The sequence below is a fragment of the Pristiophorus japonicus genome, chromosome 15, assembly GCF_044704955.1.
Source record: "Pristiophorus japonicus isolate sPriJap1 chromosome 15, sPriJap1.hap1, whole genome shotgun sequence".
Taxonomy (NCBI): domain Eukaryota; kingdom Metazoa; phylum Chordata; class Chondrichthyes; family Pristiophoridae; genus Pristiophorus; species Pristiophorus japonicus.
The window spans coordinates 63,863,098-63,885,712 of record NC_091991.1 but is presented as its reverse complement, the minus strand read 5'-3'; the positions used below and the strand labels follow the sequence as shown (position 1 = coordinate 63,885,712).

The 22,615-nt window shown below is 44.9% G+C and overlaps 1 long non-coding RNA gene across 1 annotated transcript in view; it reads left to right on the top strand.

Annotated features, from left to right (window-relative positions):
* The window catches only part of LOC139281494 (uncharacterized), a 40,702-nt gene extending 25,553 nt beyond the window's left edge, over positions 1-15,149 (top strand). Inside the window, exons 3-5 of the long non-coding RNA XR_011596884.1 lie at positions 9,010-9,058; positions 12,185-12,263; positions 14,979-15,149. This is a non-coding gene — a long non-coding RNA (uncharacterized lncRNA). The remainder of the gene's footprint in view (positions 1-9,009; positions 9,059-12,184; positions 12,264-14,978) is intronic.
* Positions 15,150-22,615: the final 7,466 nt, after the last annotated feature.

The window sequence follows — 22,615 nt, the reverse complement described above, 5'->3', positions numbered from 1 at the left end:
TTTGTCCAGCAGACAGGAAAAAAAGCAGCATATACAGCTAGCAGTTTGAAGTTTGTACAAAACCCTTCACCCAGGTAACCTTGAAGACACCCCATGTATCAGTGAGCGCACGGGCACTTTTAACACCCTGGGGCTAAAGGATATGTTCTTTGTCTCCAAGATTGAGACCATTCGATCAGCTGCCTCTGCCCCTTCCCTTCCTTTCCCTAACCCACCGGGCCAAACTTCCTCTAAGATCTCCCTCTGCCCGCGCCCTGAACTTGCACCTTTCTCCAGTTTCTCTCCGATTTCCCCTCATGCCCTCTCGAAGCTCATCTTGCCCACGAGACCCATTTCCTGCTCCCTCAACCTTATTCCCACTAAACTGCTGACCTCCCAACTTCCTTTTCTGGCTCCCATGTTTGTTGATGTTGTTAATGGTTCTCTCTCCTCCGATACTGTCCCCCCTCCTTCAAATTTTCCACCATCACCCTCCTTAAAAAAAAAAGCAACCCCTCCGTCATTGCAAACTACCGCCCCACCCCCAACCTCCTTTTCCTCTCCAAAGTCCTTGAACATGTTGTCTCCTCCAAAATCGTGCCCATCTTTTCCGAAACTCCATGTTTGAATCCCTCCAATCAGGTTTCTGCCTCTACCACAGTACTGAAACAGCTCTTATCAAAGTCACAAATGATCATAGGCAGTCCCTCCTAAAGTGAGTTCTTTGATGGCTGAACAGTCCAACACTGAGAGCCACAGACCCTGTCACAGGTAGGACAGATAATTCGTCCGGGGAAGAGGGGCTGGCACTGATTTACCACACGCACCTTCTGCTGCCTACGCCTGACCTCTTCACGCTCGCAGCATTGAGATTTGAAGAGCTCAACTCCCGGATGCATTTTCTCCACCTAGGGTGATCTTCGGCCAGGGTCTCCCAGGTGTCAGTGGTGATGTCGCACTTCACCAGGGAGGCTTTGAGGGTGTCCTTGTAATGTTTCCGCTGCCCACCTTTGGCTCGTTTGCCATGAAGGAGCTCCGCGTAGAGCAATTGCTTAGGGAGTCTCGTGTCTGGCATGCGAACTAAGTGGCCTGCCCAGCGAAGCTGATCAAGTGTGGTTAGTGCTTCAATGCTGGGGATGTTAGCCTGGGCGAGGACACTGATGTTGGTGCGTCTGTTCTCCCAAGGGAATTACAGGATCTTGCGGAGACATCGTTGGTGATATAGCTCAAGCGACTTGATGTGTCTTCTGTACATCGTCCATGCCTCTGATCCATACAGGAGGGCGGGTATTACTATAGCCCTGTAGACCATGAGCTTGGTGGTCAGTTTGAGGGCCTGGTCTTCGAACACTCTTTTCCTCAGGCGGCTGAAGGCTGCATTGGCACATTGGCGATGTTGAATCTCCACATCAATGTCTGCCTTTGTTGTCAAGAGGCTCCCAAGGTATGGGAAGTGGTCCACGTTGTTGAGGGCCGCGCCGTGAATCTTGATGGCGGTGGGGGGGCAGTGCTGTGCGGCGAGGACAGGCTGGTGGAGGACCTTTGTCTTACGGATGTTAAGCGTAAGGCCTATGCTTTCATATGTCTCGATGAATACATCGACTATATCCTGGAGTTCAGCCTCAGAATGTGCAGACGCAGGTGTTGTCTGGGTACTGCAGTTCAACGACAGAGGTTGGGGTGATCTTGGACCTGGCCTGGAGGCGGTGTAGGTTAAACAGCTTCCCACTGGTTCTGTAGTTTAGTTCCACTCCAGCGGGGAGGTTGTTGACAGCCAGGTGGAGCATGGCAGCGAGGAAGATTGAAAAGAACCTCCCTTTCCTCTCCAAAGTCCTTGAACGTGTTGTAATTTCTCCTTATGTGGTTCGGTGTCAGATTTTATTTTATAACATTCTGCTGAAGTGCCTTGGGACGTTTTACTACATTAAAGGCACTTTATAAATAGAGGTTGTTGAAATCCATGCCCATCTTTCCTGAAACTCCATGTTTGAATCCCTCCAATCAGGTTTCTGCCCCTACCACAGTACTGAAATGGCTCTTATCATAGTCACAAATGACAGCCTATATGATTGACAAAGGAAAACTATCCCTCCTCGTCAATCTCGACCTGTTTGCAGCCTTTGACAAGGTTGACCACTCCATCCTCCTCCAACGCCTCTCCACTATCATCCAGCTGGTGGGACTGCACTCACCTGGTTCCATTCTTATCCATCTAATCATAACCAGGGAATTACCTGCAATGGCTTCTCTTCCTGCTCCCGCATCGTTACTTCTATCCTTGGCCCCCTCCTATTTCTCATCGACCTGTTGCCCCTTGGTGACATCATCTGAAAACACAGCATCAGTTTCCACATGTATGCTGACGACACCCAGCTCTACCTCACCACCACTTCTCTCGACCCTCCATGATCTCTAAATTGTCAGACTGCTTGTCCGACATCCAGTGCTGGATGAGCAGAAATTTCCTCCAACTAAATATTGGGAAGACCAAAGCCACTGACTTCAGTCCCTGCCACAAACTCCGTTCCCTAGCCACTGACTCCATCCCTCTCCCTTGCATCTGTCTGAGGCTGAACCATACTGTTTGCAACTTTGGTGTCATATTTGATCCTGAAATGAGCTCTCGACCACATATCCGCGCCATAACTCAGAACGCCTAATTCCACCTCTGTTACATCGCCTGACTCTGTCCCTGCCCCAGCTTATCCACTGCTGAAGCCCTCATCCGTGACTTTGTTACCTTGAGACTTGACTATTCCAACGCCTTCCTGGCTGGCCTCCCACATTCTATCCTACATGAACTTGAGGTAATCCAAAACTCAGCTGCCCATGTCCTAATTTGCACCAAGTCCTGTTCACCCATCACCCCTGTGCTCATTGACCTACATTGGGTCCTGGTTAAGCAACGCCTTGATTTTTAAAATTTTCATCCTTGTTTTCAAATCCTTCCATGGCCTCGCCCCTCCCTATCTCTATAATCTCTTCCAGCCCCACAACTCCCCAGAGATATCTGCGCTCCTCTAATTCTGGTCTCGTGACCATCCCTGATTTTAATCGCTCAACCATTGGTGGCCTTGCCTTCAGCTGCCTGGGCCTCAAGCTCTGGAATTACTTCCCTAAACCTCTCTACTTCTCTCTCCTCCTTTAAGACGCTCCTTAAAACCTATCTCTCTCATCTCCTTTCTCCTTATGTGGTTCGGTGTCAGATTTTATTTTATAACTTTCTGCTGAAGTGCCTTGGGACGTTTTACTACATTAAAGGCACTATATAAATAGAAGTTGTTGTTGTTACTTAAAATCCCCAGCCTGTCTCAAAAGTCTGGGCCTTAACTGGATAGTTTTTACCGCACATTTATTGAGAAATGCTCTTTTCTGTTATGAATTCCTCAGTCAGAAAGCAACTGTAAACAGAAGTATCAGTGATCATAGTTTCTTAGATGATGTTAGAAAAGAAAACAAAAACATTGTTTATGGAGAATGGATTGCAATCAAAATTTCAGTTAAAAGTTTGAGGGAGAAATTCGTGGCATTAGCGCCACTCTGTAGCGGCCTCTGAAATCCGTGCCGTTTCACCACCACTCTTTCGCCAGCTGCTGCCAGATCCCACAGCAGCTGCCGGTTTGGTCCCTACCTTGTGGGCAGCACCATCGCCAATAAAATGGTGGCTTTGTGATGTAAATCGGCATGCAACGCCAACTTTACGTTACAAGTGCAAACTTCGACCCCTAGCACTAGGTCCTAAGTCCACCAAGTTAACCTTAAAGGGACACACACATCGTTCAGGTAAGTTTGGATTTAAGGCTTTGGATTAAAAAAAAAAATTTATTGAAGTGGTGGCTTGCTGCAATAGATGCAAAAAGTTTTTTTTAAGTGGCTAGGGCTTGCTGCTGGACGCTTGCAAGAGCTCGGATGGTAAATTAAGGCCTTTCAGAAATACTCAACAGGTCATGCAATATCCATGGAGAGAAAAACAGAGTTCACATCTCAGGCTGAGCTGCTGCCTGACCAACTGAGTATTTCAAGCATTTTATGTTGTCATTTCATATTTACAGCATCTGCTCGCAGAGGGAAGCGGAGGAAGCAGAAAGAAGGATGCATCCCAGACAGCCTCTTTGTGGCCGGGATATCTGGGATGGAATCATGCACCTGTAGTCCCCGTGACCTCAACCCCAATTTCCATTTCAACATTAACCCCACAGCTTACCTTCCCTCTGTTACTGGCCATCACAATGTCCTCTTGGCCTCGATGCTGAAATAAAAGCCACCATAAAGCAAACTTTCCAACATATACATCTATCCATCCAATGTGACATCTAGAAATCGACTCATCACCCGTATGCATTCTCTTAGTGACTGTCTTATGTACCTTTGCCGATCCTACTGATATCACACAGTGCTACACCAGTGGCTGCAGCATGGTTGGTGGAAGGCTGCTATCTTTCAATGGGGGACACTGCAAATGTCCTTGCTGCTTGACCTTGAGGAGCTAGTGGCTGGGAGTGTCAAATCAATCTTCTTCTTCACTATCCTCTCCCTCTTCTTGGCCACCCACTGGCTGGGCAGGCTGCTTTTCTTGGTTGTGTAAAATGAGGAAGGCAAAAGGGTAAAGTTGTGCTGCTGGGACGGCGGGAAAGCATGAGGTACATGCCAGAAGGAGGATAATGTATGAGGATACAAGCATCTTGTATCCTTTCAGCCCTGCCACTGACTAAGGGCTCAGCCATGCCCCTGCCATGCTCCTGCAAAGAATGGTCTGCACCGTCTCCTACAAGGAGGTGAGGTGAGGCTAGGAATGGGAGATGTTCCTCGTGATTGGTGCAGATTGTTGGTAGGTGAATAATTGGGGGTTGGTGTTGTGCATTGAGCAGTGTGTGAGGCTAGTGGTTCAGTTGGTAGGAGATGGCTTTTAAAGATGCATTCACTGACCTTGACCAGTGGTCTGAGGTCATGAAGCTTCTTTGGGCACTGGAGCCAGGTGGTGGGGTGACATTGCTGGCATTGATGGCTTTAGTGATGTACTCCCACATTGTTCTTTCTGGTGAGCTTCCTGGCCCCTTTGGGTCGAGGGCCTGTCTTGCAATGCAGAAGACAAAGGGGGAGAAATTCGTGTTAGCCAGTAAGACCGCTGAAAATGCCCACAATATTAATGGAGCAAAATTCATCTGGGGGATGGAGATTGTTGGCGCAACGCTGTCCTAGTGGCGTTACTGGAGGCATCCAACCCAAAGTTTGTGTGCAGATGTGACGTTCGAATCTCGCACAGCCTCTGGAAGCGAGGCTGTGGAGCTCATAAGGAATTGTGTGCAATGAAGAGGCCTGAGATTTAAAGATGCTATGCACACTGAAGCAATACAAATTAAAAAGAAGTGAAACAATGCAGTTTTCAGCCCTTTCTGCCTTAAAGAAATTATTTAACATTAACAAGTTACAAATGTGAATATTCTGCACAAAGCTGGAGTGCTGCGTGTGAGATCCTGTGTGCCTCTTCCCTGGCTTGCTGAGCCACTTGTGTTAATGAGGATGCATTTTTTTCCCCATTTTTTGAGGTTGGACAGGGAATTCAGCTTTAAGAGCTGAATATTCAAACTGGGACCTCTTTTTAATGTTAAATATTTTTTTACGGCAGAAAGAGCTGAAACCTGCATTGTTTCACTTCATTTTAATTTGTATTGCTTCGGTGTTAATGTGCCCTTTAATGTTCAGGCTTCTTTATTGCCCACTTCCTTCACTTCCAGAGGCTGTGCGAGGTTCGAATGCCGCACTTGCACACAAAACTTCGGGTCGGATGCCGCCAGTAACGCCACCAGGACACCGTTGCATGGCAGGTAATTGCTGCGCCAACAATCTCCATCCCCCCCAAATGAATTTTGCTCCGTTAGTGTTGCAGCCATTTTCAGCGGCTGTTAATTCCAGTTGCCGGTAACACCGCCAACGTTACTGGCTAACACAAATTTCTTCCCGTTTGTCTTCTGCACTAGTTTTGAGGCTTCTGAAAAACATTGGAACTATGTAAATGATGAATTTTGAGGTTTTTTTGAAATAACCTTTTGCTTGTTTATGGAAATTTATGTTTATTAAAGATCACCAAAGCACACATTCTTCCATGATTTTCTATTTATTCATTTTAATAAGCAGAAAATGTATACTTAAATGCCTTAGGACAGGAATGCAAAGACAAGAACCAGCTGACATTGGGGAAAGTGGTGAAGAGGTGTCCGAGAGAGCAAAAGGGGCTGTGAACTAGGTGGGGAGGAGGTTGACAGTTGAGGGCACAGTGTGTGTTTGGGATCTGATGGTTTAAAAGGAAGGGAAATTTGGATCCCATTCTTCTGGGCTGCCCTTCTCCACATCCACTGAAAACTGGCAAATCCCAGCAACCTCCAATGTTGCCAGACTCTGTCTGCCTCCTGTGCTCTATACTCCCTTCCCTGTTCTTTGGGATTCAGGATTCTCTTCCCAAATTGTGAGATCCCGGGAACCCCCGCTCAGTGCTCAAAAACCCATGACAGCATTCCCAGTGCTCTCTAATCCTAGAACTACCCCAATGGTCCAAGATCTTGAGACCTCCCAGATCTCAGAATTCCTTGTAGTGACCCCAGTACTTGCTCCAATGTTCCCAGATCTTGGCACCTCCTTGATACCACTGGACCTTGAGACTTGATCCCAGTGCTGCTAGACCCTTGCTCCCTTTTCCAGTGATCCCAATCTGTGAGAGGGACAGACCTTCCCTTTTGTTCTTTCTTCCCCTCCCCCTTTCAGTGCTTCTTAAAATGTATTCTTTCCGAACAGTCTCCAGTTCTGATGAAGGGTCATCGACCCGAAACGTTAACTCTGCTTTCTCTCCACAGATGTTGCCTGACCCGCTGAGATTTCCAGCATTTTCTGTTTTTATTCCAGATTCCAGCATCTGCAGTATTTTGCTTTTGTATTAAGGTGTAACGTGAAGTTTGGTTCAATGGTGGATTGCTGATGTCTGTCAGTAGAGGGGAAGGGAAGGGCACATGTCTGATAGCAGGGGAGGGAGAGTCCTGGGTTTTTCAGCACCAGTTTCTAATATTTTATGGGCTCTCTGAAAACAATGAATTCATTGCTTTATGATTGGCTCCTATCCACGTGCCTCACTGTCTATTGTCTCTCTGTCTGACAGTTGTCACTAATTAAAATATGTACATTTTCTGACACTCACCAAAACAGATGATGTAATCAAACCCTTGTTGTTTGCCTTAGAAGCTTTCAAAATTCAAATGTTTCTTAAATTTATTTTTGGGAAAGAAAAAGGAGGAAAGATATTGCCTAATTCTCTCTTCTTTATATTTCTGTTAGCTGGATATGCTTTTTAGAGTAAAACTGACAAGCTTTGATTTATAGGCTAAGACGAAAACCTATTCATCATCCAGTTTGTATACAACTCATTTTTAAAATCACAAACTAAAATATTATACACAGAGACACAGTTTGATTTTTCCATTGAAATAAGATTATTCCTACTTCAAACTTAAAAGCTACAACAGTTGTGTAACTGGTAAGTGTAAGTGTCAGTCGTGGTTCAGTTGGTAGCACACTCGCATTGAAGGTTGTGGGTTCAAATCCCACTCCAGAGACTTGAGTACATAAATCTAGGCTGACATTCCAATGCAGCGCTGAGGGCATGCTGCACTGTCGGAGGTGCCGTCTTTCGGATGAGACGTTAAACTAAGGCCCCGACTGCTCTCCCAGGTGGACTTAGAAGATCCCACGGCACTATTTAGAAGAAGGGAGTTATCCCCAGTGTCCTGGCCAATATTTGTCCCAACATAATAATAGAATTGTAATTGATTATAGATAGATCAATGTGTCTTTGGATTTTCTCTATTTTTAATCTTATTTCTTTTTAGTTGGGAGTAGGTTTGATGGGTTACAGCATGACTTTCAGGCCACAAGTGGTGAGTGGCCGGTGTCGGGAGGGATCCTGCCTGGATTGCAGGCAAGTTGTCGGGTTATCGATGGAAGGAGGGATCCAGCCAGGGCTGTAGACAGGTTTCAGGTCATTGGTGAGAGGAGGAATCTGGCCAGTGTGAAGGGAGTGCAGCTCTAACTCCTTTGACCCATGCCTGCAAACCCAGGCTCATTCTGCATCTTCCCCCTTACCCACTCAGCCCACGGCCCCTATTGCCTCCCTTTCCCCACTCCCTAGTGCCATTGCTTCCCATTGCCCATGCCACCACCCTCTCTCCCCCTGTGAAGATTTCCATCAACACCCCTCTCTCAATTCCCTCCTTCCTTTTCTCCCCTCCCTCTTTATCACCTATCCACCCCTTCGCTCCTTCAACTCAATGCTGGGAAACTAGTGAAAAGTAGCAATCAGGCCTGGGGCAGCACAGAACGAATGCATGTGCCTAGAGGTAGGAGCAGCAGAAGTGGGCTCAAGAACCTGGGGCAGTGACATAGGCATGAGGGTGGTTGGAGGTGGTGCTGGCAAATGAAGGAAGTGGGAATCACAAGGGAAGGCCTGAAAGTTCTAAAAGTTAATTAACTTAAAATAAAACTTACCTCCAGGAAACACAATAGACCTTGGAACAAAAAGATAAATATGAAATTAATAACACTTTCCTGCACTGCCACCTAGAGGAAAAAATGTAGAAATGGAGATCGATGAGCAAAAGCACCACCAAGCATCGGGAGGACTGAAAGGTAAGTATAATGGTAAGTATACATTCTTTACAGTAATCCAGATATGATACCTGGACCTGATAGAAAAGCATGTCAAATAAATTGTGATGCAAAATGTGAGACAAATGAGGTACTTGCTACAAAACAACTTGCACTTATATAGCAGCTTTAATGTAGCTAAACATCCCAAGGTGATTCATAGAAGTGTAACCAGACAAAAATGGACACCGTGATCCTGATTTTAATTGGGAGCCAGTTTTCAGCAGATGAGTTTTGATATCAGCTTAAAACTCACCTGCTGCAGCAAAAAAGACGTCTGAGATATTTTAACTCCTGAGCCTCATTTAAACATCGCCGACGACCGACTTTTGTCTGTTCCAGGTGGGAAGCAGCCAATTGGGGCAGCTCTGAGGCTGCCTGCTGATCCCAGGTAAGCAAAGTTTCCTCCAAGCTGTGCGGCCCGCAATGTGAAATGTTGTGCATGTGTGAAACTTTGAATGGGCCGCGCAACCTGTTAAAGGGGCCGTGCACCCAAAAATAAATTAGGGGGGACATTGCAGCTAAGTGCATGGAATCAACTGCCAGGCCGTCCCGCGGGTGACCACGCAATCAGATCACAGCGGGGTGGGGGAGGCTTGGAGGAGCACTCCTGCTCCTTCTGGCCCTACAAGAAAAAGTAAAAATTTGAACTTCCCTTTTGAGGCCTCTGCTGGCCCTGATTCACTTCCATGATGGGTAGGCCTTGTGGGAAACTCACTGTTGTTTCCTGTTCAGACCTCCTAGTAAATATCATGATGTGACATACATGTTAAAAGGGATCCCGCCAGCTATCAGGGAGGGGTGGTGGGGATGACCTTGCCGCCTGCTCGGGAGAGTCAAGGGTAGGGGTAAAATCAGTTCCCAAGACAAAGAAGAAACTATTAGAGTGTGTAACTAAAAGCTTGGTCAAAGAAAGTGGGTTTTAAAGGGGGCCTTAAGGGAGGTGAAGAGGTGGAGAGGTTTAGTGAGCAAATTCCAGTGCGTGGAACTGATAGTGGTTGCATGAATGGAGGCAGAGATGTACAAAAGGGCAGAGTCGGAGGAATAGAAAATTATGGGGGAAGGTTTTAGGGTGGAGGAGGTTACAGAGATTGAAAATACCATGAAGGGATTTAAACACTAGGATGAGAATTTTACATTTGAGGACCAGGATCCAATGTAGATCAGCGAGGACAATGGTGAATGATGAGCTGGACTTGGTGTGGGATAGGATATAGGCAGCAGAATTTTGGATGAGCTGACATTTACGAAGAATGGAGGATGGGAGGTCAGCCTGGAGAGCGTTTGGAAGAGTCAAATCTGGAGGTGACAAAGGCATGTATAAGGGTCTCGCCGACAAATGAGTTGAGGTAGGCGTGGAGGTGGGTGATGTTATGGAGGTGAAAGAAGGTGGGCGTTGTGATGGAAAGTATATAGAAACATAATAGAAATATACAGCGCAGAAGGAGGCCATTTCGGCCCATCGTGTCTGCACCGGCTGACAAAGAGCCATATGGCCCTCGGTCAGCAGCCCTGAAGGTTACATATAAACCTATGAATAATGGTGGACAGGTAAAGAGCTTCCGGCCCAACCAGTCCGCCCCACACAACTGCGATACCCCATGCATCACAACATTTTGCACTCCACCCCAACCGGAGCCATGTGATCTCCTGGGAGAGGCAAAAAAAAGATAAAAACCCAGATCAATTGGGGAAAGAATCTGGGAAAATTCCTCTCCGACCCGTCCTGGTGATTGAAACTAGTCCAGGAGACCACTCTGGCCGTATTAGATTCCCTGAAGTACTTACCATCATTTCTGCGCCAACCAAGAGGTTATCCAGTCTAATCCCACTTACCAGTTCTAGATCCGTAACCCTGAAGGTTACGGCAATTCAACTGCCCATCCAAGTACCTTTTAAATGTGGTAAGGGTTTCCGCCTCCAAAACCCTTCCAGAGAGCGAGTTCCAGACCCCCACAACCCTCTGCATGAAGAAGCTTCCCCTCAAATCCCCTCTAAACCTTACACCAACCACCCTAAACCTATGCCCCCTCGTAATTGACCTTTTCACCAAGGGAAATAGGCCCTTGCTATCCACTATATCCAGGCTCCTCAAAATTTTATACACCTCAATGAGGTCTCCTCTCCGCCTCCTCTGTTCCAAACCCAACCTATCCAATCTGTCCTCATAGCTAAGATTCTCCATTCCAGGCAGCATCCTCATAAATCTCCTCTGCACCCTCTCTAGTGCAATCACGTCCTATAATACGGTAACCAGAACTGCATGCAGTATTCCAACTGTGGCCTAACCAGTGTATTATACAATTTAGCATAACCTCCCTGCTCTTGTATTCTATGCTTTGGCCAATAAAGGCAAGCATTCCATATGCCTTCTTAACCACTTTATGCACCTGGCCTGCTACTTTCAGGGATCTGTGGACAAGCACTCCAAGGTCCTTTTGCTCATCTACACTTCTAAGTGGGATACCGTTTAATGCGTATACCTTTTCCTTATTAGCCCTTCCTTAAGTGCATTACCTCACACTTTTCTGAATTAAATTCCATTTGCCACTGTTCTGCCCACCTGACCAATAAATTGATACCCTCCTGCAGTCCTTGACTTTCCTCTTCATTATTAACCACACAGCCAATTTTAGTGTCATCTGCAAACTTCTTAATCATACCCCCTATATTCAAATTTAGATCATGATGTATACCACAAAAAGCAAGGGTCCCAGTACTGGGCCCTGCGGAACCCCATTGGAAACATCCTTCCAGTCACCAAAACTTCTATCAACCATTACCCTTTGCTTCCTATCTCTAAGCCAATTTTGGATCCAACTTGCCACATTGCCCTGGATCCTGGCTTTTACCTTCATGACCAGTCTGCCATGGGGCTCAAATCATGGTCAAATAAGATGCTAAGGTTACTGTCTGGTTCAGCCTGAGATGAGGCCAGAGAGGGGCATGAATTTGGTGGCGAGCGTAGTGTGTGCGGCGGGGCCTCGGACAATGGGGTAGAAATTGGTATGCGGGCGCCCATTTTTTGGGCATAAAATGAGCGCAAAGCTCGTTAGTTAGCAGTGGGATGGCTTGCACCGAAACTGTGTCGGTCATTTTCTAGGCGTCCTGGGTGGATACCTAAAACAGGAGTTAGGCTCCTTTGAATATGTAACAGGTCTAATATCTGTTAAAGTGAGTGCTGCACTGTCGGAGGTGTCGTCTTTCAGATGAGATGTTAAACTGAGGCCTCTCTCAGGTGGATGTAAAAGATCCTATGGTACTATTGCGAAGAAGAGCAGGAGAGTTATCCCCGGTATCCTGGCCAGTATTTATCCCTCAAAAAGCACCACTGAAAAACAGATTATCTGGTCATTATCATATTGCTGTTTGTGGGAGCTTGCAGTGGGCAAATTGACTGCAGCGTTTCCTATATTGCAACAGTGACTACACTTCAAAAAAGTACTTAATTGACTGTACAGCGCTCTGGGATGTTCGGTGGTCGAAAAAGGTGCTATATAAGTCTTTTCTTTGATAGGATCTCTATTGAAAATGGATCAGTGGTGAGTGGGGAAGGCATCGGGCCATCTTCAAGATACTTCAGCAGTCACCGACAGGTAAGTTATTAACATTATTTTCCAAAAAATGCATTCCTGGGGAGTCAGGAGGAGGAGGAGTGCTCCTCCCAGCTTCACAGCAATCCCGAGGACAGTTGCCGGCTAAACTCGGCCTCCACTCGATCACTTCCCCCTCCCAATCGCCTCTCCGCAATCGGTTCCCTCTATCTCCCGATTGTTTCCACTCCACCGATCCCTCTCCTGATCACCCCCTCCCCAACACGTCCCCCATCTCCTGATCGCCTTCCCCCATCGCCTCCCTTGTCCCCAACACTTCTCCCCTCCTGATTGACTTGCCCCTTTGGATCCCCTCCCCCATCATCCTCCCAATCGCCTTCCCCATCATCCTCCCAATCGCCTCCCCATCACCCTCCCACTCACCTCCCCATCACCCTCCCACTTGCCTCCCCCTCCCCTGATCACGTCCCCACATCTGATCGCAGTTATTTTAAAAAAATGTTTCATTAGCAGTGCCACGGGAGATCAGCGAGTACAGGTACAGCGTCAAGAATCCGGAGTTCTGGAATTATACTGCTCCGGAATCCGGACACTGAGACGATCCTTGGTGGGATCTTCCGGATTCCAGAAAATATTCCAGAATCCGGACCCCCGTCTCGGGCCACCGCTGACCTCTCCCCCACCTCGGGCCACTGCTGACCTCTCCCCCGGCCTCAGGTCACCGACGACCTCACCCCCGCCGCCTCGGGCCAACGCTGCAACAGGCCAACCTCCTCTCCCTCCCTACCTTGGCCCAGGTGTTTCCGGACTCATAAAGACGTTCCGAAGTCCGGAAATATACAGAATCCGGAGCGGCCTCGGTCCCAAGGTTTCCGGGTTCTTGACGCTGTACCTTACAAATTAAAAGTCACTTTTAGTATAAATGTAGACCATATTGTTTCTTTCCTGTGTGTTCACATCACTGCAGTAACACCATTTCAGTTCAGTTGTACTGTGGTAGTAATGACTAAATTTAAATGGATTTACCTGCATTTACTTAATACTTGTACTTAGTGGCTGATTTAGCGATATTATTGAACGTAACTTTGTTATTTGTCTGGAAATAATTTCTAATTCGATCAGTTTCAAAAAAGAATTAATAGCATCCAAAGTACTCAGAGATATCCATAGCAATGCTATTCTATTTATTTACATTCTGATCCCAAAGCATCCAATCTTATTAAACCCTGTTAAAACAGACTCATGCAGTGAGGTCAGGGGGTTACAAACAAGGTCCAAAATGCAACTATGTTCAAGTGACTATTATTAGTTATCAATAGTAGTTACTCCATCTGTTGTTTAAAAGAAATGCAATTTAAAAAGATTACTGAAACAGATGTAAAATTGGCAGGTTAATGGTGGATAGGGAAAATACAGTTTTATAGATAAGAATCCCTGTTGGGATGAAAATGGATTTGGACAAAAAATCTGCCTTGCTGTCAAGTTGTTTGGTTTGTTTATTTGCGCCAGTCCAAAACTGAAGTGCAGATTTGAATTCTGGGCGAGCAGAGAGCGTGGGGCCAGCAGGGCCTGGGCCATTTTAACTCCCAAGACTCATTTAGATAGACCAGGCCTGGCTCCTGCCTGAACCCGGCATCAATAACATTAGGCCAATGGGCAGGAGTCAGGTGAGCACAGCAGGAGGTGGCAGCCAGGGACCTGTGGGAATGGTTACCAGCAAAATAAGTGAAGAGGGGAGGTCCGATGTGATTGCGGGAAGCCCGAGGCCCAAGGATTCATTGTAGTGCCCGAAGAAGCATTCCGGCTCATCTTGTCTGGGGTGAGGGCCTCATGCGTTGCTTAAAACATGCCTGTTGAACATGCCTGTGCAGCATGCTATGGTGAGTGCCACGCTGCCAATATTTTAACATCCCACACGCCCTGTTCTAATTAGGCATTGGAGGTTAAAATCAGGGCTTAAGCTTTGTTGGGAGCTATGGGGACTAGATTTGTAAGTAAGATTTTTTTTAAAGGACGGATTATTGTGCTTTTCCAACCAAAAACTCAATTTTTTTCCTGAAAACAATGTAGGATACAATCACAGCCTTCTTTTTAATCAATTCAGGCTACTTAATGACCCTTATATGTGCTTTTGTGCCTGGGAGATTTCTGTGTTTTGAGCTAAGCCTCAGTATATGACCATTACTCTTGGTGTTCACGGTAAAAATCTTGATCTCAATGAATGCCATATGAAAAATATACAGAGCTGAATTTGCATGTTGAGGGAAAACTACAAGGGTAATGTGGAAAACAAATATTGAATACAGGTTAATAGAATGTTCCCCAGATGTTGAGGCTAGGTCAGTTGAAAATTTCAAAGCTAAGAATTGATAGATTTTTGTTTTACAAGGGTATTAAGGATTACATAACCAAGGCAGGTAGGTGCAGATCAGCCATGATCTAATTGTTCTATATATGAGAAATAGAGTGGGCTTCCTGAAAATGTAGAGAATTTCCAGCGCCATTGTGATACCATCAACTGAGGTTATTGAAAATTCATTGTGTAAGGAATTGAAGGAGAGAATGGATGCTATCAATTATTTTTAATATTGGCTGTGTGAAACTGTCGGGAGTAATGGCTTGATTGTTAAAGTGTGTTGTGATAAAAATATGAACAGTAATGCTTTGACATTGCTTGATGTAGAATTGAAATATTGAATGTAATTATCACTTTGAGCATTGATTTTTAATAGGCTATCCTTTTTATTTGCACTAAAGTTCTTCGTGGAGAATCCATCTGGAACATAGAACAATGGAACTTCTATATCCACATTCTTATAATCCACCATCCAGGTTTCATTGGATATCACCTTGTTGCACAGTTTCTTTAGTTACTTGTAATTAATCTCCTCTTCTTGATGAATAAATCATACAATGTTTATTTTCTTATTTGCATTGTATTTGTTTCATTCCCATGTCTAAGGTATTGGTATACCATAAGATCAAAATTTGGGCAACTCAGTTATTTGCCACTTTCTGTTATCCATGGCCTCAGGTGTGATCAAATTCATTATGGCACAAAATGGAAATTTCATTGTACATGTAGTGCTGTTGATAGGGAAAAATTAACATATGAAATCTGAAATTTGTCGCCTCCCAAATCCAAGCCCGCCTTTCCCACAATTCCATGTTTGAATCTCTTCAATCAGGTTTCTGCTCATACGACAGCACAGAAATGGACCTAACTAAAGCCACAAGTCATATCCTCTTGATTGTGACCATATTTATTATCCCTACTTGGCTTCTTTGATCTTTCTGCTGCCTTTAGCATGATCAAACACTTGCCTTTGCTTGATTCCACTCTTACTTATCTAATCGCAGTGAGAACATCACTAGCAGTGGCTTCTTGAGCTTCTTCTGCACCATTATTTCTGGAGACCCCCAAGGATCTATCCTTACCCCCTCCTCAGCCTCATTTACATGCTTTGGCAACATCATCCACAGACAGCTTCAACATGTACACTTACGACATTCAGCTCTACCTCGCCACCACCTCTTTTGATCCTTCCACTGCATCTGTATTACCAGACTGCTTGGATCAGCTATAATTGCCTCCACCTAAACATTGAGAAGACCAAAGCTATTGTCTTTGGCAGCTGCTATAAATTCTGTACCCTTGCCACCAATTCCATCCCCCTCCCTGGCTATTGTATCAGGCTGAACCTGAGGATACCAGACTTTATACAGCCTGAAAACCCAATGCTTTACTACTGTTGCAGATTGGAAGATATCTTTAAAAAAAGTTACGTCCTTTAAAGGGATACCAGATTGAGTCATTCTTCAACAAGTGAGGGAACTGTGAAAGACCCAAGTCATGCCATTTACCTGCCCCACAAAGTAAAGGAAATATTTCCAAGTTGTCCTATGGAGAACAGACAAACCGTGAGAATTTAAAAATGTAAGTATACATCTTGCTAGACCCATATGATTGTACCCAAAATGAGATGAATGTAAACCATAATGGAAACTGACAAGCTCCCTAAAAGTGCTAAATGTGAACTAGGAGCAAGGGATTGGATTGCCTATGTCATCGCCACCCGAGGGTTTGAATCCGTTAACTGTTACTGGACCTCAATTCAGATGCACAATCCAAATATAATCCAGAATTGGGAAGGGTCATTCTACCTCGATCAACTGGACATTGCAGCAGCTTAAATCTTATCTATGAAAATCTACCACTCCATATAAACTGTAGAATCTTCTGCTCCAATTCCAAAAAGGTGGGATGAGGAATATGGACAGGGAATTAATTTGAAATTAATAAAAATAAATGTGTAACAATCAATTTTATAATGCTGACTCTGCCCAGGAAGAAAAATTTGCTTATGTCATCATGAATTGTCCTAAGTACAGGAGATAGCACAGTGGTGCACATTAAGAGAGATCCACATTCTAAATACTGGAAACCTGCTAGTCCAATGCTATGATAAATATTCTAAAACTGTGGAAGGTAAAGCTTTACCCAAGATCATGGACTTTGATTTGATAAAAATTGATTATTGTAGCACAACGGAATACACCACGTTCAAAGGCCAAGGCAAAAAGCAGGTTTTGCAGAGGGCACCTGTGCTGACAACCCTGGACAGTTCAATTGAAGATGACACAATCCCTTTAAAGACATGATGGGGGGTGGGTGGAGGGAGTGGCAGAAGGTCCATTGATTCCTATGAAGCCCATGGCTATCACACCCCTTGTAAGAAAGGCCACTCCATTCTGTCAAACACCTTTTTAAAACATCCAAAGAGGAAGGCAAGGCTAGATTCACCTGACACAATTGCAGAATAAATAAGCTGCTAGACATTACCTTGAGTACCTCCCACAAATCAAACTTGTCTGATGGGGTGAATTCATTTGGAAACCAAAATGCTCAGAAGATGCGAGATATTTGTAAAAATTTTGGATTCATGACTCAAAAGAGAATTAGGAAAGGAGGTGCGCTCTCCAGGTCTTTTACCTGTTTCAGTATAAACAAAGTGTTATGGTGGGACCAGTTTTAGCCATTTCTTGAAACAATTTCAAACGTATGGGAGGAAATTCGGACACTGTTTTGTAAAAGGCAGCAGAGAAACCACCTGTGCTATAAACCTTGTTAGTTTGAAGAGAACTTAGAGTTTGAGTACCTCATCAACAGTGATGGGTGCATCCAAAGCTACAAAGTTGGAGATCCTTAGAATTCTGATTTATACAACCAGCTAAACTCCCAGTTAACATCTTTGAGATTCATCACTATCTGGCTACTGCCAGAGTACATCACCAGGAGGAACTGACTGATTGGCCCAATGTATCTCTGTACTGATAGAAATTAGTATTGGTACATCAAATTAGTTGCTCAGTGTTATAGCCCAGGAGAGATTCTAGTTTTCTAGGTAAGAAATGCCTCCTTATGGGCAGATTCAAACACACAAATCCTCAATTTCAATTGGAGCTGCTAATCCTTTTTTTATTGGCGGTGTAGACAATAATAAACTGTCGAGGCTGACTCCCAGGATAGAATAGGTGACGTCTCAGGGATATTGTGCTCTTAAAAAAATGTTCAAATTGAAGGTAATAGAAAAGCAAGACATTGAGATGCCATCTACTCAACTTCCAAATATAGTAAGTTTAAGTGGACCTCAGGTGCAATTCCAAGATTTGAAGTGGTGGCGGTGGGGGCGACCGTGAAAGGGGAGCATAATCCAAGACAAAAAAAAGTGACGGAGAGAGAAGACATGTCCGCTTCACCCTCAGTAGTTGCCTCTTTCTCCTGTCATCACGAGGAAGTTGAAATATTGGCACAAAAATTGCAGTCGGCGGTGTAAATACTGAGTAAGCCGCCAACTCATGGAAAGAATATGAACTTACCTTGTGCGTGACCCAAAACGGAGATTTCCCTTTCAGCACTGCAAAGTTGCCACAAAGGCCAGGAGCCGCAGTGTACAGCCTCTGCGTAAGGGAAGACACGCCCACAAAAGCTGTCAAAACTGAGCCATGCCCACAGAAATTTATTTCAGTCTCTTCCATTTTAAAAACTTGTAGGATCAGGTATTTTATTGTGAAGTGATACCAGAACTTTAAAAAACATGTACAGGCTGTATTTTATTGTGAAGTGATAACAGAACGGTTAATATCTTTTCAGACGCACTCAAATGGGTTCCAATGTTTCCTGCATGGGCAATTAACACATTCGACCATTTAATAAGTCGGCTTTAAGAGGACACTGAGTGATCTTAAAGAGGTTTATGCGTCACACGAAAGTTCAATGTGAATTAAAATTTGTGGCTACATCAAAAGCGCAGTGATTTGGTCAGCAGGTCATTTTTGAAGATCTTACTGTACAACTTGGAGTGCAGGTCCATAGATTACTGAAAGTAGCAGGCCTGGTAGATAAGGTGGTTAAGAAGGCATATGGTATATGGCCTTTATTAGTCGGTATGGAATACAAGAGCAAGGAGGTTATGCTTGAACTGCATAAAACACTGGTTAGGCCGCAGCTGGAGTACTGTGTGCAGTTCTGGTCACAACATTACAGGAAAGATGTGATTGCACGGGAAAGGGTGCAGAGGAGATTTACAAGAATGTTGCCTGGACTGGAGAATTTTGGCTATGAGGAAAGATTGGAGATGCTGGGTCTGTTTTCTTTGAAACACAGGAGGCTGATGGGAGATCTGATTGTGATGTATAAAATTATGAGGGGCCTGGATAGAGTGGATAGGAAGGACCTGTTTCCCTTGGCAAAGGAGTCAACAACCAGGGGGCATAGATTTAAAGTAATTGGAGAGAGGTTTATGGGAGATACAAGGGGAAATTTTTTCACCCAGAGGGTGGTGTGGGTCTGGAACTCACTGCCTGAAAGGGTGGTAGAGGAAGAAACCCTCACCACATTTAAAAAATACTTGGATGTGCACTTAAAGTGCCATAACCTACAGGGCTACGGACCAAGAACTAGAAAGTGGGATTAAGCTGGATAGCTCTTGGTCAGCCGGCACGAACACGATGGGCCAAAATGGCCTCCTTCTGTGCTGTAAATTTTTATGATTCTATTGGATAAACTGGATACATAATTTTACTTTTTTTTCATCCAAACTCACAATTTAAAGCCGAAAATCCAGCCCATGAATACAACTTCCTGTTTTGGTACAAGATAAAGATCTAACAATGTTTTATATCTCCTATAACTAATGTTGTTGAACTTCAGAAAGAGATTCCCAGACATATAGTCAATGATATATTTTCAGAATTAAAATATATACATGTCAAGCAGACACTGATGCATTCCAAGTTTGAGGAACTGGCACTCCAATGATCATCTGTGATGTGTCCTGTCTGCCGCTCTCACACTGGCACTTTTAACATGATAAAGGCATCACAGCATCTGTTTTCTGTTCACCAAAGCTGGTGGCACAGGAGCAGGGTGGGCGCAAAGAAATCTAAAAATAAGGCATTTTTCTGTACAGCATTTTAAACAAACTTGAAATGGACTCACTTAAAAGGAGCCATAGCTTTGCTTAAATATTATAATTTATTGCAATATTTAAGAAGAGGTACTCCCTTCCCCTCTGCATAGCTTTGACATTGCCTTAGCAATATTGAACTCCACTCACAACTTTTGGTCCTGGTCTCACAACCGTTAAGATTTCCGAATAAAATCCTGGAAATACTCAGCAGGTCAGGCAGCATCTGTGGAGAGAGGTCAATGACCTTTAGTTACAACTGGAAAAAGCAAGAGATGTAATAGATTTCGTAAGTGCTCAGTCTTTCTCATATAATGGTCAAAGTACAATTGTCTCTTTTTTTCCAGAAAATACAATATTGTGTAGATGTTCCAATACTTTGACAGAGTCTTTTCCAGCCCTAGCCTCCGCTCGTCCCCCACCTGACTGAGCCCAATACCTTTTTCCTTATAAACATCCATACCAGACTCTATCTGCTCACCTGCTCCTGACCTTTCCTGCCTATCCTAATGTATATACTAGATGCAAAACTGTAAAAATGTTCCATTACATAGCATCATATCCCTGAACAAAATCGTCCCGTCATGCATCAAAACATTTAGGGGTAGAAATTTCCCCCCCGTTTCGATGGTTTTTACCGCAGCTGCGGTTCAGGTTGCCTCTTGAGCGATATTCGGCTCTTTGTTTTTTTCTCTCCGATCTGGAACTCGATCTTAATTGGGGCGGTGACTACGCCTGAGGGAGCGGATACACGGCGGTAACAGCAACTGAGGGGCGGAAGGTGAGTGCGGAGCGGAGTGATGTTATCATGGCGCCGCGTTACCATGGCTCTCCCCTTCACTTAAAGGGGAGAGCATTCGCGATTATAAAACTTCGGGCCACTGGGCCACCAGGGAGGGTTTCGGCCGGGCCAGCAGCCTGGCACCCAAGAGGGAGTGCCAAGCTGCCTGTTAGTGGCCCAGCCGAACCCAAGGGCATATTTGTCGGGGCGACATGATAGTCGCCGACAAAAAATAACATGGTGGTAGTGGCAGTGCATGCTCCCCTTTAAGGGAAGCCGCACCGCCGTTGCAGAAGGCCACAGCCTCACTGGACCACCAGGAAAAAGATTGTTTTGGCACTGCCAGGCGGGCCGAAGGTTTTCCGAGGGGAATGTCGCCGTCGGGGATTTAGGTCGGCGGTGCGCACAGTGATGACGCGCTTAAGACGGATCGGCAGCAGCGGAGCGGTGGGGGGTGGGGGGGAGATCGGGGCACCGCCGGGAAAACTCAAAAGAGCAATTGGGCTATCAGTGGCCAGTCCACCAAAAGTCAGCAGCCACTCCGCTCCGCAGCAAGGCTGCCAATTTGCGGTGGTAACAGGCCTTAAGGAGAGGGGCAATTTCGGCCCCTTAGCTTATAGAATTAGTTAATTACTCAACTATAATTTTGATCCTTTTTCCTTTGTTTTGATGTTTATTCCAAGTTTTTTTGCTCTGGTTGTTTTTACATAAGAACATAAGAAATAGGAGCAGGAGTGGGCCATATAGCCCCTCGAGCCTGCTCCACCATTCAATAAGATCATGGCTGATCTGAACTTGGTCTCAACTCCACTTTCCTTCCTGCCCCATAACCCTTGACTTCCCTTTAGTTCAAGAATCTGTCTATCTTAGCCTTGAATATACTCACTGACCCAGCTTATACAGATCTCTGGGCTAGAGAATTCCAAAGATTCATGACCCTCTGAAAGAAGAAATTCCTCCTCATTTCCATCTTAAATGGACGACCCCTTATTCTGAAACTATGCCCCCTAGTTCTAGATTCCCCCGCGAGGGGAAACATCCTCTCAGCATCTACCCTTTCAAGCCCCCTCAGAATCTTATAAGTTTCAATAAGATCACCTCTCATTCTTCTAAACTCCAATGAGTACAGGCCCAACCTGCTCAACCTTTCCTCATAAGACAACCCCTTCAACCCAGGAATCAACCCAGTGAACCTTCTCTGAACTGCCTCCAATGCTACTATATCCATCCTTAAATAAAGAGACCAAAACTGTTCATAGTACTCCAGGTATAGTCTCACCAACGCCCTGTACAGTTGTAGCAAGACTTCCCTAATTTTATACTCCATCCCCCTTGCAATAAAGGCCAACATTCCATTTGCCTTCCTAATTACTTGCTGTACCTGCATGCTAACATTTTGTGCTTCATGTACAAGGACCCCCAGATCCCTCTGTACTGCAGCATTCTGGAGTCTCTCTCCATTTAAATAATATTTTGCTTTTTATTCTTCCTACCAAAGTCGATAACCTCACATGTTCCCACATCTGCTAAATTGTTGCCCACTCGCTTAACGTATCTATATCCCTTTGCAGATTCTTTGTGTCCTCCTCACAACTTACTTTCTCACCTATCTTTGTATCGTCAGCAAATTTGTCTACAATACACTCGGTCCCTTTGTCATATTAATCGACAGTTTCAGTCAGTCAGTAAATGAAGGCCAGAATTTTCCTTACCTGGGCGGGTCTGGTGCGGCTGGTGTCCGTGGCGGGTTGCGACCTCGCTGCTGGCTCCATCCCGCTGTAGAAAATGAACTTACCTTAATGGGGCCTGTTAAGCGCACCCAGCGCATTACCCGGCCCAATGTGATTCATGAACTTAAAGGGGCCATGGCCACATTACATTTTAAGTTTAATCTAACATAGTGGATGTTGAATCTTTACTCTACAATAATACAATAAGTTATGAGTAACAAAGAAATATTTAAATAAAATCATTAAGTAATATGATGCCATCTACAAATACGATCAAGATCATAATTAAAAAAGTACATTATTTTTTTTTATTCGTTCATGTGATGTGGGCATCACTGATAAGGCCAGCATTTATTGCCCATCCCTAATTGCCCTTGAGAAGGTGGTGGTGAGATGCCTTCTTGAACCGCTGCA